This window comes from Lonchura striata, chromosome 3 (assembly GCF_046129695.1).
Source record: "Lonchura striata isolate bLonStr1 chromosome 3, bLonStr1.mat, whole genome shotgun sequence".
Taxonomy (NCBI): Eukaryota; Metazoa; Chordata; class Aves; order Passeriformes; family Estrildidae; genus Lonchura; species Lonchura striata.
Genome location: NC_134605.1, coordinates 37,582,434 through 37,596,334, shown reverse-complemented (window position 1 = coordinate 37,596,334; position 13,901 = coordinate 37,582,434). Strand labels below are relative to the sequence as shown.

Here is a 13,901-nt window from a genome sequence, read left to right as displayed (position 1 = left end):
GCTAAGGCCACAAGCAAATTGGCCTTCACACATTCTGCAGGATCATGTAAAGAGAGGGTCAAAGACCATTCAAGAGAATACCAAAAAAAAAAAAAGAAAAAAAAAAAATTCAAACCAACCTTCAATGCCCAAACAAGCTGGGATGGGAAAATGGTCAGGTTTTTAGTCTAGTCCAGTTTTCTTACCCAATTCTTTGTGGTTTTTGTTAGGGGTCACAGTACAGCACAGCGGTGATTCCTGGTGGTCATTTTGAATGTCCAAAATTGTTTTTCCCATTCTACTAATTGGAAAATGGAGGCAAAGGGAAAATCATCATTCTGAGAGCTTAGGGGTTAGTGTCACAAACTACACAGAGGTTCCAGCTTTAGCTGTTGGCAAGGTTTGAGGTTGGAGTGGCTGACATGAAGCCCTCAGATCTGCACTGACAGATGGCAGTGCTTCCACAAACAAACTTCCACATTTCAGACACCCCCAAAGGAGCTCCTTTGCAGCAAGGTAACTAGCACTGATGAAAAGGTACAGCCTGAGTTCTCCTTCAGACTATTCAGTAATAAACATTAATATTGAAAACCCCATAACCACCTAAGAATGCATAACATCAAGGCCTCCTATCCTTGACTTTTATGCACATAACTTCACTCCGAGTCAGCCTCATTAAGCCTAGCTGAATAATTTGAATTCTCAAGTGTTTGGAGGTTTGAGAATTGAATAAACATAGCAGAAAGCTCACACATCCTCCTTACATTTTTAAAACATGCACTTCCAAAGAGATGTCGCAAGAAATATATTAAAGACAATAGTTCAATAGACTGAGATGAGAAAACATGTGCTACCAGGAACCTCGCCTGATGTATGGGGCTATTAAAGGACAGGGAAATACAGTTGAACTCATTTCTAAATTCTAAAAACTTTTCTAAATTCTATCATGTCACGCTGAAAGGAGACAGAAATTTATTACACAAAGGGTTAAAATATACATGCGTACATGTACATACACACATGCACACAGATATATTTACCTTGAATGGCTCCTGTAGGCAGAGGCAGAAAGTCTTGCATGGTCCCCTGACTCATGGAAGGACAGAGGCTGGGATGTGGGTCTGGGGGAGCTTAGGGGGCTTGTTCTGGATCTGCAGCACTGTTCAGGGGCATTTTAGGCAGGGCAGAAAGTACAATGATCACTGGCTGCAGCACAAGACAGCCTGAAACAGGATGGTCTGGGCTCTGTCCCAACATGAATGTTCTGACATAGAAAGGAAAGCACTACCAAGAAATAAAAAAAAAAAAAAAAATTAAAAAAATATATATGCAGAAATTGTTTCAGAGTTTTTGGAAACCTCACAAGTTTCCATTGTTTTAGAAACACAGACACTCTCCAACCATTTCACACAGGCAGCAAAGTCTTTTTGCAAAGACAGGAGAGCCAGAGGGAGAAGGAAGGGTCAGAATCAAAAATGAAAGTGATCAGGTTAGATCCAGATAGAGCTGTTTAAAATGCCAGCTATGGCTGATGGTGTTAGTTTTTAAAATTATCTTTTTAGGAATTATTGCTTTTAAAATCTCTGAAAGAAAACACAGAGATGAGGCCAATTTCAGTTTGAATTTCAGTGGTGCAGAGAAAGAAAGCAGTGACTAGATCCAGCCTCCTGGGGAGCACAAGGAAATGGTCTCTCTAGTAATGTGTGCTTTAGAGTCTCATCTTCCATTTCAGCTGCAGAACATCAGTTAGAAAGGGTTGCTGTCCTGACAAAGGGTATATCAGTTCTGCAGAAAATTATTAAGTATCTGGTTGTTCTTCAGTATATCTGATTTTTTTTATCATGAATTTTTCCAGATAGAGAAGTGAGTATTTTCTATATAAGTGAATATTTTCTATATTCCTAATTTGGGAAACAGTGCTTTCTCAAATAGGGGATGGATTTGAAGCACTCATTGAAGGGCTATTCATAAATAGGGATCTTGTTTCTGAACAAGAAATGAAAGATGAAAGGAAGACCAAAACTATTTTGTGGATAAGGTTCAACACAGAGTAACCTGCTGAAATGAGGGGAGTCATTTCCGTTTTTCACTGATGCACCAGAAGAATTTGGGCTTCAGGTTTACTGAAAACAAAACAAATGCTGCTTTACTTGAAAGCAGAGTTACACAGGAAAAACCCTTAGGAAAAATTCCAATTAAAAATATCTAGGAAAGATCAAAGAAATACTCGTGGCTTAACTGACACCTGTAGCTCTCTCTCTAGTTACGAGGAAAGGGTTACATGAACAGGAGCATATTCCCAGAGGGAGGAAATGTGGCATTTGACAGGTGCAAGACACCAATAAATGATGGGATATGTGGAACAGAAGGGGTCATCTATTTCATTGAAAGTTGTCAAGGTTCAGTCTGCAGAAGATCAGAAAGAGATCCTTAAGATAAAAGTTAAAGATGAAAATGCTTTTTTTTCAGGAGGAGGATAAGAAGGGAGAGGATATCAGTCAGAAAAGTAACTGAGTTGGAATATAAATCGAAATCTGCAATTCAGTGCTATAAAAGTATGGTGGGACATTCTGTCTTCATGTTAATCATGTAAATTAGTTCAGGACTGAATTCTGCTCTTACAACCAGAAATGTCTATAATATAATATAATATTGCACATGTTCTGAACACTGTGGGTTGTATAGTCTGCTGGAGTTGTCTGAAAAGACAAACTTTCTTGTGCTCAAATTTTACCATCTCTTCCACAGAGGAGGAAGAAATAGCCAGCAGCCAGTGAATGCATGAAGAACTGATAGCAGCAGCCTCACAAGACTACACCCTGATGCGCAGGTGCCCAGCAATCAGTGTTGCTGAGCACAGCACTCATAGCCCTGGCCAGGAGAGAAGCTCTCGTCCTTGCTCTTGGTTTGAATCTGGTTTCTCCTTCTGCTTCTGCTGTTCAAGGGAAGTGTTGTGATGGGATAAGCAGAAATACTTCATTGTCTCTTTTGCCGTAGGCAAGTGTGGCTGAGTGCAAGTGTATTCCCATTAAGTCATGGGCATTAATTGTGTATTACAAGTAGGGAACTAGGAAACTGCTACACAGTCACCAAATTGTTTTATTTCTTTCCTCCCATCCTCCCCTTGGAAGGAATGGATTAGGAGCGTAGACTCTTTGCTTTTTCCCTTCTAAAAAGGGGAGGAAATGGCAGCTTGAAGCTAAGAGCAAGACTTCCCCATAATATAAAACAGTGCACTGCCCCTGATGTGAAAGGAGCTATGCTAATTTACATCCACAAAGACTGTGGCTCTCTAGCATACTGAGTATCCCCTGCTAGTGCTGCACCGGGTTTTCAGCTGAGGTACACAACTGCCCAGTGCTGACAGTACTGTGGGGAATTGGCTCTCAAAAAATAAAATAGAAGCAGGCATAGAAATGCCTTGTCTTTCATTATGTGGATCTCACAGTGAAGACAAAACCAACATTCCTGTCAATGTCAACAGGATCAGAATATGGTCCTCAGAGAATATTTCATATTGTTATATGCTTTCATGACTCAAACAAAATTTCCTTCCTGGGTAACAGCCCTGGTTTATGATAGGAAATAAGTGCTCTGTCACACCCTGATAATTAGTACATCACAGACAGAATGTAAAACCAGGCAGTAAAATGGCATTAAGTTTCTGGCAGAACTTTGAGCCACATATAAACCATAAACAAGAAGACACAGACAAGATGTGGTTGTACTCCTTTTCAGAGAGGCTGGTAATAGAAAGGTCATCGCCTCAGGATAAAAGAGAATACTGAAAATGAGCTCACTCTGCAAAGCAGTTACAATGCCATTGCCCTGCTTCATAGTCACACAGAAAAAAAATCTCAGCACAAGAAGCTTTGGCTGTGTGCCCTTCTTAGCATATAAGGAACTTCTTAAACACACTGGGAGCTGAAGGGATCACAGTGAGGTAACGATCACTGACTATATGTGATGGAGATAGAGAAGGAAGAATCTGCTGTGAAATGCTGTGAAATGTGGTGGGGTTTTAAGGATTTTTTTAACAGAGGTTATCATTTCAGTGTTCTGAAAAAGAAATGCAATTTATTAAGCACTGTTCTGAGAAAGAGAAAGGAGGGAAGAGAGGATCTACAGCAAGAAAACACCATGCAGGTAAAAGTTAAGACCCTAGACAGCAGTGAAGAAGTGGAGACCCAGGTTTCTACCCACTGCAGCAGAAAACATTTCTCATACTCCTCATCCATGAATCATTATCTAGAAAGAAATAACAAAACTTTAAAAGAGTAAATTAAAAAAACAATTTAAGGACTGCAGATTGATTCATTAAACCAAATTGAGACTCATATATTCAGGAGGAGAAGAACATGCAGGTCTTTTCAAAGACTTTTTTTTTTTAAATGTCATGGAAATTAATTACTCGGTACCAGGAGTTGAAATCCACTGCAAACTGCTGATTTGAGTGCAGATCCCAAATATGCAGAAGGCCAGGGGAAACCCAGATTAATGGATGTGTGGTCTCTATCCCTTTCCAGTGAGCAGGTGTCCACACCCCAAAAATACAGTGGGTAAACCAAGAAGCAGTGAGGCTCTTGGCCATGCCAAAGACTCTGCTGTGACCATTCACCCACACAGCAGCTGGAGGAAGGGTTTTTTGCCAACAGGGTCCAGGAGAAAGTTTACAGCAAAAGTGCAATGGGAGCAATGCACCAGACTGCCTTTGGCCATACACAGCTTCAGTGCCACACTGCATTCCCCCAGTGGTGGCTCCAATCCACAAGTTATTGCTAATATTAACTTTTTAGCTGAGTTTCCTAAGGAAATGAGGCTTAGGCAATCATTTTTTCTGGCTGGTTTCCCCAATAATTTTGAGCCTACTGGCTGATGTCAGCCAAGTGGAATAGACGGACAGACATTATGTTTTTATAAATTTTACAGAAACAGATGTCTGGAGAGGAGAAATTTATTCCCTGCTAAAGGAAAGGCTGCAGCATGAGATCATCAGTTAGGTATCAGAGGATCCACACAGAAGAGATCCTCCTTTGAATGGAAAAATTATTCTGTAGATGCTTATGATACCAAAAATTCACTGGGCACTGACAATTTTAGAGACATCAGACTCAATTGGCCCAGGTGGAAGCCTGCAGAAGCACTTGTGCCCCATCTAAGCACTGATTCATGCTGACTCACACTGGACATTTCCCATATGATGCTGTATCCTATGGCATTTCCTGTTCTCAGAAGCCCTCCTCGCAAGAAGCCGAACACAAAGGATTTCTTTCTGATTTCTGAGACTATCTTCCTTACTTATTAAAAGTTGGTTGATCATTCTTGTGCTTTTCAGCCCACCTTTCATTTTTTTGACATCAGTCAATAGTTGCAACACCTTATAACACTGATACCATCAACAACATCGCTGTAACATTCCTTTTGAATTTGTTCTCTACTTAGAGTAGGCATTAAAACGACCCACATCTGCTACATTAAATGGATACTGCAACCTCTGTGTATTTCCTGTGTATGTAATCCATTGCTACACCTACATCAGTATCCAAACCTCAACACTAAAAAAAGCAGACCTGAGTATCTGTACTGGGTGGTGCCACAATACTTCTGGTGGATTTCTTTGAGCTCACTTACACTTTCTCTCCTGAGGAGTTAAAATCCAACACGTGAGGGCAGACTTACAACACCAGTTTTGCATCCCCCTTTTTCAAGAAAGTTTATGTTCAATTTAAACAAAACAAAAGAAAAAAAAAAAGAGAAAGAAACAAAACCTCATCAACATCTTGACTAGCTCCTATTGAAAAATACATCTCTTTGAGAAATCCAGGACATTCCTCTTTGCATTAATTGACACCTTATTAGTGGAATGAATGTTGCCAGTCTTTTCTCAAGCTGCTTGGAGGTGAAGAGACTCTTTCTTTCCCTTTACCAAAAACAACAACAAAACATCCCAAGAGAGAAGAAAAGAGAAAAGAGGAAAGGGAGCTGCTGAGAGCCAGGCTACTTATTCATCTTTGAACATTGGTTTCCATGGGAATAAGTTTGGTTCTTTGTGGAGGCTGAACAACCCCATGCAGTCTAATGCTTCCAGCATTACATTTGTGTGGTCAATTTTCCTTTGGCATCCCCTTGTCTCCGTCCTCCTCATTCCTGCTCAGCAACAAGACTGGTGCAACAAAAATGAAGAAGTCATTCAATAAATTGGCTGAATTGGGTTTGAATCAAAGCCTGCTGAAGCCATTCTACTGCCACCAGTAAAACTTGGATGAAGCCCTCACAGCCTAAAGCACAGTGGCTTCCAGTCAGCCTTTCAAAACTATTACTCAGCCTTTGTCTGCCTCAACTTTTCTATTTTGATGGTTTCTGTCTCAATTTTTATCATTATATTTAGGTGTTTGGTTATGGAGTTTTTTTTGTTTCTGCAGCTCGTCACAGTTCCTTAGTTTTGACAGATTACGTAGAACATACAACTCTGGTCATATTAATGTGTAAAAGTGAATGATTGCCTGTAGATCAGGAAGGGCACAGTTCACCAACAGCAGCAAAAAGGACTAAATAAACAGAAAAGTGATTTGGGATGAAATCTCACTTAAATCATGAAGAATTTTTTGTACGTTAGACTCTTGAGATAGTCACTCACTATACTCTGTTTTAAACCAAGGAGGTGAACAAAAGCAACATGACATTCCTGTCAGAGAGGGAAGCAGATGAAGACTGGGTGATCTCAGTCAGAATGCAGCAGATATTACAGAAAAAACTCATGGACTGTGTATTCTGTTTGATCTGACTACAATAATTTCCTAGTCTTCTTGTAATCTATTTTGACATACTTTCTTTTTAAAAGAAACTGTTTATAAATACATTACTCAGAGGCTGCCATGCCTCATACATTAATCCTCATCATTTTGCTAACTGTCATGATTTTTTTCTATTAAAGGAATAAAGGAAAGCATGTTATCGCAAATCACTAATAAAATATTTAGCACTTCCTATTGCTCCACTTAAAAAACTTCTCCTTCTTAAAAGCTTCTAGAGTCCAAAGTTTTTTTGAAAAAATGAACAAAAGAAAAATATATTAGAAATTCATGAAAGCCATTCACACACAGAATGCCAGGACTACAGGAGTTTTCTATTATGAGGATATTTTTTCCTTACAAAGGATTTTGTATTTTCAGATTTTGAAATGTATTTTCTTTGCAAGACAGATATGCTGATGGGTTTTCAATTTTTAAGTCTAAGATTATGTCTAATTGCCTAATTTACTTTACTTACCCCTTAGAAAACTTAGCTGAAACTGCAGCATTTTATACAGCAAATCAGGATGAAAGTAGCTATTGAAGCACAGAGAAATTGATCAATCATTTGATTGTCGATTCACACATAAGTGAATGACAGGTAGAACCATTTTAGTCTTATCATTTCTATAAGGATGTTAGCAATTCAGGCCAATGGAGATCCATTGTGATAATGGAAGTAATAAAGAAAGCTGTAGCTTAGACCATGCACTAGCATTCATGGCAGTAAATCTTCTCTCCTTATTCACAATCAGATTAAATAAGACAGTTGTTAGAAACCCACAAAAATAAAGCTGCCAAAAAACTACCTTCTGTGGATCCAGATTTTAATGGTACATGTGCATTTCTTTTTTTCTCTTTAGTTTCAACTCAGCTGAGGCCTTCTCCTACCTTCCTACTGCATTTCAGTCTGGGGCAGAAGAAAAGCAACTGTGTGATACATGTATTCTTTACATACAGATATATGTTTCAGGAAATAAAATACACCAGGTTATTTCTCCAAACAAAAGGGAAATGCAAAACTAACATTCAGAATTTGCCAAATCTTCCCTAAACTATTGCACACACCACTAAAAAAGTGGGAGTGCACAGCATTACTGAAGCAAACTATCAAATGTCAGGAGAGACAGTTTACCCAAACTGAGTAAGTTTAAGCAAAACATGAAAAAATAGTCCAGCTTTAAAGAGAAGTCCAACTTTTCATTCTTAAGTACACCTGGCATGGAAATGTTTGTTGATATGTATCCTTTAAGCCAGGGAGAAGACCCAATTTTCATCAAATTATACTTCTAAGACAAAGTGAATTGATGCCTTGAAGACATTTTAGCATAATAACTAAAATGCAGAGAATAAGCACAAATTTAAAGGGCAATTCACACTCCTGATATTCCTTGTCCTTCAACATATAACCATCCAAACCTGAGAAGCATGAACATTACGTAAAGAGAGAGGCATCAACACATGAGTCTCAGTTCAGCATAGACTGGTAAATTATAACAGGAGTTAATATGGTCTGGTATGGGAAAGCTATAAAACCTAACTAAAATCCATAACCTTCAGAACATGAATTGTGATGAGAAACCATCATTGGAGACTGAAACAAAAGTTAGAAGTCTAATAGAGAACTTTTTTTTTTTTTTTTTTTGGTGGGGCTATTAAATTATTAGGAAAATACGTGTATAGCGAACATCAGATATCTAGCAAAGCGAAACTGTTTTGGTCTGAGTTCCACTTCTTTTCCAGAAACTTTCAATTGAGAAAAAACTTAAAAAATAGTTGCTCAGCACAACTGGAGCCAGAAGATAGCATGTGCCCCTGCCCTACTTCAAGCACTGCCTTCCCAACAGAGAAGTTCCTTCAGAAGATCGTGTGGGGATGGGTTCCTCTTATGAGGAAGGTTACAAGGAGGTAGAACCATGACTTCCTGAAACAACCTGGATGGAAGGAGGAGCAGGTGAGTGTTCCTGGATTTAAACAGAGGCTACCTTTCCAAAAAGAGCAAAGAGGAGTTGGATAGTGTGATACTTGTTCTTGGACTGCTACTTAGCGATGTGAGGGTTGGGCTGTTACCCCGGAACAGGAGACTTCCATGTGGCTCCTTATTCTGTTGCATTGGACACAAACTACTAGAATCAATGGAGAGAAAAAAAACCCCATGATTATGCCTATATTTCTACAGCCTTGTCATCAGGGCATTTACCTGAAAGACTGAATACCTAGGGTCTAGTCCATGGCTGAATGACAACTCAAGGTAAGTCCTGACACTTTTTCACCATGGCAAAAGTATCCTTTTGCAGTGAATAAGTAGGACTATCCATCAATGAGCTTGTTAACTTTTTTTTTCCTGTTTTTATAAATAATTCCAGTTCCTAATGTGTCCTGTAGAAGTCATAAATTGGGAAGGACAGAGTCTCACACTCATTTTTCAAAAGGACAAATACTATTTCCAAGGAGGTAAAATACAGAAGAAACTCTGTAATTTGAAGCTTCTAATGCCTGTGCAAATTTATGTCACAGAGGAAAAGATCTGGACTCTCTACAAGTTAGAGTTAAAATTTTAATACTTAGGGTTTTTACTTTGATAATAGTGTCTTGATTAATCATATTTTCTCTCTGCAAATACCTTGTAAGCTAGAAATTTCTCTAAGCCTGTCAGCTTTTTCAAATAAAATTTTTTTTAATCTTACTGATTTGTTTTCTGGAAGTATTTTCCCTTCTTCCTAATGTTTAATTTATCTAACAGTGTTCACAGTTTTATCCCTGGAAACCTTTTCATTTGCTTTTTGTCGCTGTTTGTTTGGGTTTTTTCCTTTTGTGTTTTTCTGCAGAAAAACAGCTTGCATTTCAATGACAATACTTTATATAGCTGAATATCCCAAAGTGCTTTACATTTAGTTACACCCATAGCAAAGAGTAAGACAAATGTGGCCTTTGGGATCTCCAGAAAAGGGAAGGAAGGCAAATCTTTCACAATCAGACCATCGTGAACTCACATGTGGCACTCTTCTTGTAAATGAGCACCACTGCAGATTTGTTATGGGATGCACAGGAGACAATTGTAAGGAAATGGAAAAAAGAATGGAAAACCCCCACATTTCTTGTTTTTCCAAATTAAGACCAAGTAGCATCTGGAATTCAGTGTCTTATCCTAATTCCCATGAAGAAATGTAGCATATTTCTTTCTACCCAAAGTAATAGAGAAAAAGGCATGTAATAAAAAGCATGCATAGATACCTTGTATTTATTTTGTTCAATTTACAGCATGTGCTGTTCTATTTCCTTCTTCATCCTTTCATATGTGTTATTTTCTTCTGTGGCAGTTTGCAGAATATTTTGCTGCTCACTAAATGATGAACAAGAAAACAATCCATAAAATTTTTGCCACATAAAAAAAATCAAACTCTAGTTTTAATACTAAAATTATGTCATTTTATTCTCATAGCTTTTACTTACTGAAAACAATAAATGAGGAATGTAACTAAGATGCATAATTTTTTATGACTGCTTCAGAAATTTTCAGTTATCATGAAGTCAGTAAAAGATATCTTTGGTCATATGATAGTTTGGGCAACCACTTGTTCAATAATTTAAACAAATTATTTAATTTCTCATCCAGGGACATTCAACAGTCTAGAATGTACCAGTCAATTTATATTAGGTGTGCAATGTAATCCCTTTCATATATTTAGTCAGGTTTTTTTAAAGTTTTTTTTAAATAATTGAAGAAGATAAAAAAATAATCTGAAACGTTAGTAAATACAAGTAATATTCATGGATTTATCCCAGGCGGATAATGTGGGATTATCATATTCATTTTACAGATAGAAAAGTCCTGGATAAGTGTTCTGGTTAATTTTCTTGGACAAATTGATGTAGAAATTCTACAGCCATGCCTGGATTAAACCCCAGTCCAGTGCTTTATCTATCACATTACTGTTTCTCAATGGTGGATTGCAAGTGTTCTTGATTTTTACATGATTAAATGAAATAAAATCTAGTTTCCCCTTTCCATTATGTTTAGAGGTCACATATCGTTAGTAACTATTCAAAACACACATTCACACCAAAAACCTGTAGCTACTATGAACATCCTTAGCCATGAGTTTTGGTTTGATTTGGTTTTTTTCCTGACTTGTAAATAAAACCAAAGAGTCAGGATCACAAAATTGCTTTTTCCTGAGACTGAATGTTGCTATATTGAACAGAACAACAAAACACTTCATTGGGACCTAGTCTTCCTTCCCAAATAGTTTGTCTTGTTGGAGAAAGCTGAGAAACACAAGTTCCTTTCACAGAAGCTCTATAGCAAAAATGAACCCAAAAACCCAACCCACAGTATCCCCCAGCTGCACTACAATTGTACACACATGTGATGCAGAGTCCTGAGCAGCTGGACTGTATGCTGACCATGACCAGTTTCTATACATTTCTCCATGCCTCAATACTGCTCACAAACGTGTCTTGGGCCTCTGAAAGCTGACCAGACAAAAGACTGCAGGAAAATTGTTACAAAAACACCAAAGATTCTTTTCAAGCTAAAAAGAAACAGTAAAATGGGTTTTCAAATTCACAGCTGAGCTCAAGTCTGTTCACTATTTTTAGTATCATTCTCTATTGTTAGTGTTTTATTTCTTTTTAATATTACAGTCTTTTCACCCACAATCCATCCTCAGGCCCAATCTGTGATGCCCTATGCAACAGCTTTGGCCTTCACTGTAGTTGATGTCTTCCACCCCTACAGCAACTTGCTAACATTGTACTAAGACAGTGAGAAGAAAAATGTCTATAAGCACAGGAGAATGGAGTTACTTCATATCCCTCCCACCTTTAAAAAGTTACAGTTTTGACACAAAATATTGTCCAAGAAATCAAACATTACTTCACAGGATAACATGGTTTTAATCATAGACCACAGTGGAACACCAAGGCATGTGAATGTAAGCCAACATCCTTACAAGTGGATGGGTCCTTTGAAAGTCCCTGACTTCGCACAGTGAGTGGATACCCTGAACAAATTTACACAGAACAAAATGTAGAAGTGGCTATGGGACTCAGGCATTTATTATGCTCTCAATTTTAAAGCTGAACTTGGGCATACTTTTACATTCACTGTGAATGGTATCCCACCATGAAGGACCATTTCTCAAGGCTGTATTTCATCTTTGGACACTTGTAAACCTAAACTAAACCAATCTTCCACTCAGGTCTTGTAACTACAAACTTCCAGGGCAGTGGGAGCCCTGTAGTCAATGCCCTGGAGCTGGGAGAGAGGAACTTGGCGCAGCAGCTGATGGCCATCTCGGAATAGGAGAGGCCAATTACAAACCTGTAACTCACAACAATAGGCAGTCAGTGGCCAGCTGGACATTTACCAGGTACTTTGGTCTCACCATCTCAATGAAGAGAGAGTCTTCCTTTTTCACTTCCACCCTTCTCTGTGGCACCTCTCTGCCAATTTCATGCAAGTACATTCTCTCTCTGACTTGTGGTCCATAGACACAAAAATTCAACATTTGTAGTTTTTGATTAGTTTGACCCCACTGTTTCCTCTTCTGGTAACTGTAATTTCCTCCTTTTTTCAACTTAAACTATAATTTCTGCTTCAGTTCATGGCCAGTTTACAGCTGCTCTTTTCTTCTAGTTATTTTTCCTGTCTACTCTCCAGTGAGGAGTCACACATGTATATTTGTCCCCCATGTACAAACACTATTCAAAAAGAGTTATCCAATTTCTTTATATTTTTTTTTCTGATCAAGGTGCAGAGCCAAAATATTACATTTAACAGACAGAACAATATTTTACTGAGCTTTTACTTTTGCACTGTAAGCTACTGCAGAAAAAAAATTGCTTTGCTAAGTGAATGCAAGACTGAGTTTTTCTGGCTTATTCTAGTATAAGAAAGCTGCAATGAAGAGAAGAAAGATTATATATTCCAAATCATCTTAGCTACCCTCTTTATCATTATTATTGCCTCCATTTTCTACTGCATTTTAGAATATATTCTAAATGGAATAGTAATATTAATTTCTTTCTTCTTCATGAGAGTTCAGATAATTTGGGATAATTAAGGGAGAGAGGCTAGGAGAATCTATTGTGGGGTTATAAATCTCCAAGGAATGTGTTAGTTTTGCATTTTAGTTCTGCTGAAAAATGTAAATGCTTCAATTAGTGTAAAAATCAGAGGCTGCCTCACTCATTAACATTGAGGCCTCTAACCTCTCACCTTGCCCATATATGAATCAGAGGATTCTGAAATGGAAAAGTTGGCCCATTTTCCTAAATACAGAAATTACCCTTAAAAAAAGTAACTAGAAAATATCCTCCTCAGTGTCCTGGCATTAACAAGCTAATTCATTTGCAGGAAAGGCCTATCTGGAGAAGTCAGTGTCCTATTGCATATGATGGGGAAGCTGGTGTGTTGGCAGATAGCATTAGAGTAGACTCGAAATTAAGATAACAGGGCTGGGCATCTGCAGTACTGGAATGAATCTCCTCAATCTAAATATTCCATGTTTCATAACAAACCTGTCAATAAGGGATGTGAGGGCAGTTTTGCTGCTGTGCTGTGCTATCCTACAGTTAACACAGCCTGAAATCTCCTAAAGGCTGATTGAAATCGATTCATACGCAGGTGGAATGCTACAGATCTCCCTTCTCAGCCTTTATAAAGGGAGATTTAGTGGGAGACTTTTTATTTATTGAGAGATTCCTATTATACCAAGTTCAATATTCCTCCAGTCCACAGTTACCCAGAAAGATACACTTAAACAAATGCCTGATGTATTCAGCGTGTATGGAACCAAATAAATCAGAGAGAAAGAATATAGCTACTACCACATACATCCATTCTGCACACATTTATTTCTAAGCTAGCGTCTGGGAGGCAAGGAGAAAAGCACTGCCTGGACTGATGATTACATTTCCTCAGTGAATAAAGCCTACATGTGTGAAACAGTAATGCAAAATTACCTGCTCCTTTTGCATAAAAAAAGTTCATCCAAATCAATGATTTGGTTAATTGAAGGATTAGCCTTTTGCTACAATTTTGACCTGAGGTTCTTCTGCTAATTTTCCTAGAGGATCTTCTAAGCAGTATGGCACAAATAATATAGCATTGCAGGACTCTGGTAT

General features: G+C 38.1%; 1 long non-coding RNA gene across 2 annotated transcripts in view; it reads right to left on the bottom strand.

Annotated features, from left to right (window-relative positions):
- LOC110477926 (uncharacterized) overlaps positions 1-10,094 on the bottom strand; it is a 99,382-nt gene extending 89,288 nt beyond the window's left edge. For both annotated transcript variants that reach the window (XR_013339703.1, XR_004148012.2), the window contains exon 1: positions 10,005-10,094. This is a non-coding gene — a long non-coding RNA (uncharacterized LOC110477926). The remainder of the gene's footprint in view (positions 1-10,004) is intronic.
- Between the last annotated feature and the right edge of the window lie 3,807 nt (positions 10,095-13,901).